This window comes from Lagenorhynchus albirostris, chromosome 15 (genome assembly GCF_949774975.1).
Source record: "Lagenorhynchus albirostris chromosome 15, mLagAlb1.1, whole genome shotgun sequence".
Taxonomy (NCBI): Eukaryota; Metazoa; Chordata; class Mammalia; order Artiodactyla; family Delphinidae; genus Lagenorhynchus; species Lagenorhynchus albirostris.
The window spans coordinates 66,571,528-66,574,952 of NC_083109.1; positions in this window are offsets into that span (position 1 = coordinate 66,571,528).

The window sequence follows — 3,425 nt, forward strand, 5'->3', positions numbered from 1 at the left end:
CTCAGCCGGCGCTCCAAGCCGGCTCCTCACGCCGCAGCCGGGCCCAACGTGGCACTTCGGCAGAACCCTCCCAGACCGGGGCTGCGATTCAAACCCCCGGCGGCGCCTCGGCCAATCGTGAGCGGGCCGCCGGCCGAGCGGCGGCGACGTCGTCCAATCGCTTCTCAACACAGGCCCGCGGTTCGCCCGGGCTCAAGGGCAAGCAGCCAATGGAGACTCCGAAGGAAACAAAGGAGGCGGGAAAAGGAGAAGGGGTGCGGCCGAAGGCCCCGCCCCCCTCCTCTGCTTTGAGTCACTTCTGGGCGTGCGTTCGGGTTGCTGGGGTGTAGAGGTGGCGGCCTCTGCGGCCCCTTTGATGGATGTACAGCCGATGGACGGGCTGCGTGGGTGTGAGGGGCAGGAGTCCGGCCTCCGAGCAGTGGGCGGTTGCGGACGTGAGGCGCGAGGAGTGCCGGGACACCGAGGTCCGCTGCCCTGCCGGCCCCTACTGGTCTTTTGACTCCCAGGTTTGCTCTGCTTAATGCGGGGAAATTGAGGGTCGGTCGGAAGTTTAGAGCAGTTAGCTGTTTTTTCCTTGATATCTGAGCCTCTAACCCACTGAGAATTTGTACTCACTCCCCCTGAAATGGTGGGCCTCAGACCTACCTGAGTATCTGGGGGCAGGAAGGGGTGCAGTTGAAGCTAACTGCACAGTTAAGCATCTGAAGTCATGACATTACACCTGGAAAGAAGAGAATGCAGCCCGAGCACTTGATGGCCAGCAGGGCAGTGAACGCTGTTCTCCACAGACAGTAACAAAATAAATACGGCTCATGGGTTGTGGCTTTTACCATCATCGTGCAGACAAAGCACAGAAATTCTAAAGTAGGGTGACAGACCAGAAGGTCAATGTTCTCAGCCTTGATGTAATGGTAAAGGTACGGCTGACAGAAGACAGCTTAGAGTAGAATGCCAGCCAATAAACGTGGCAGAGGTAATAAAAGAGGAATGGTAAACTCACAAATCCTTTTCTTCTGAATCCAGGTATACTAAAAGGTAAAATGTAACTGATCTACTTTTTATTGCTAGGTTAAGAAAGAAGCTAGGTCTCCTGTGTAGCTTGTACTGCCCTGGTTGTCAATATTCTGGTAGAGATATTATTAGCCCAGAGCCAAAAGAAAATAACTAAAACCAACTATCTTAATTTACAAGTAAGTCACTACAGAGAAAGCTCTTTGGAAAGAGAGATGATTGGATTTAGGATTTGCTGATGGTGATTTGTGGAAGCTGAAGGGCTGGAATCATGCCTCTGACCTTCAAGAGACTCATCTTTCACAGCCACTAATCTGCAAGATTGAAAGTGCTTTTTCTCCATGGCAAAACTCCTTTTGACTCCGGGTCAAATGGGAAACTGTATTGAAATGCCCTTTAACATTCTTCAAAAAACAACAACGAAAAAGAACGGTCTGGAGAATTAAAGTTATTGATGACTTTAAATGGCAATCCGCCCCCCCCCCAAAACCCCACATACCAGACTTTATGCCTTTTAGTATTAGTGTGTTCTTTTTAAGGACACTATTTGGGGAAACTTTTTCCCCCTGCAAAAGCATGAACAAAAATTGCACTGAAAAAGACAAGTTAGCTTCCAGTGCTAAAAACCCTGCTTTGGAGGGGTTTCCATCATTCTTTTAGAGTCTATAGTCATAGCTGAGAAGCAATCATAAGCAGCCTCTTCAGCAACATTATTATTTGGTTTAGTAATAGGTTAGTGAATAACAACCCAAGCTGATTCTAAAAGGAGGGTTTTGGGTTTCATTTAATAATTCACCAGTATTTTGTGCACCTGCCCACCCTAATCATTACACCATTTTGCTACTTTTAAACTCTTCTGTATAAAACATTTTGTGTTACAGAAGAACCAGTTTCAGAAATCCTTTATTCCTGGTTGTAAAGATACACTATTCTTGTTCTTTGGTGTTTTGTTGCTATAGTAAAATCAGGTAAGGAGAGTTTTTAGATAGTAGTGTTGGCTTTAAAAAGATCCTTAAGTGGTGATTTTCAGTTTGATACCTACTGAAATAAGTGCTTATTACGATGAAAATAATCTAAAGCAAAATACTGATAGTTCCTTTTGCGGATAGAAATAAGGAAGATTTTTACTTCCTCCTCTCAATATATATAAACAGAAGTTTAGGCTATGGAGTTTTTTGTAATGTTATTAAAACCTTATATTCACCATATATATATATTTTATATATATATATATCACATAAACCTTATGTTTCAGACAGGGTGGGTGCTTAACTCAAAATCTTTAAAAAAAATTTGAACTCAACTAAGCAAGCTTATGATTCTTTGCAAAATTGTGAGTTTATAAATACCTGCCTTCTGACTTAATGATAGATCAGTTCAGAGGGTGTGGCATGCTTCTTGTTTTAGCATGCCTGAAGTAAAACTAAGAAAGAGTGCCTAGATTTTGGTGGGCTAAATTTGTATCTTGGCTTTTGGTTCTACGGACTCCCTTGTTTTTGGCTCTCTTACTAACCCTGTGGCCTCAGCTTCAATCTTCATTCTCACTTATGCCAAAAAGTAACTCCCTAGAGTGAGGTCTTCAACAGTACTTCCCAGCGTTTTCAAACCTGAGAATTACCTTTAAAGCCAGAAATGTTGGCTGACCTCCACATAATAGTGCTTGTATTTTTCAAGAGTTTGAGAATGCATAATGATAACAGTTCAAGTATTTGTATTGTATCATTACAGCAGAATCTACAAACATTTTAAGAAAGCTAGTACACAAATGGGCAAAATATTCTTTATTCTGTTTACAGACAATGCTTGGTCTGCATATGGGTTTCATAACCCTTTTTGATAATTCTAGGGCTCTACCTGCCATAGAATTAAAATCATTCTTGTATCTACCCGATGCAAAATGAAACTCAGGCACTTAGGTAATTTGATCATTTGAACCAGATACCCACTTCCCCCTTCTAACTTGCTCTCCCCTTCTCTAAGAAATTGGGTAATATAGACTGAGGTTCCTGCTTAATTCCCAAGAATTGTTTAAGCAGGTAACATCTCTCGAATTATCTGAATATTTTTGTTTTCTGCTTCAGTAAGATTTTGGAGACCTGCCCATTATAAAACAGGAAAATCATGGTGTTATCTTTTTTTAAAATATTTAATTTATTTATTTTTGGCTGCATTGGGTCTTCATTGCTGCATGTGGGCTTTTTCTAGTTGTGGTGAGTGGACGCTACTCTTCGTTGTGGTGCACGGGCTGCTTATTGCGGTGGCTTCTCTTGTTGCGGAGCACGGGCTCTAGGTGCGCGGGCTCAGTAGTTGTGGCTCGTGGGCTCCAGAGCGCAGGTTCAGTAGTTGTGGCGCACGGGCTTAGTTGCTCTGTGGCATGGGGGATCTTCCCAGACCAGGACTTGAACACGTGTCCC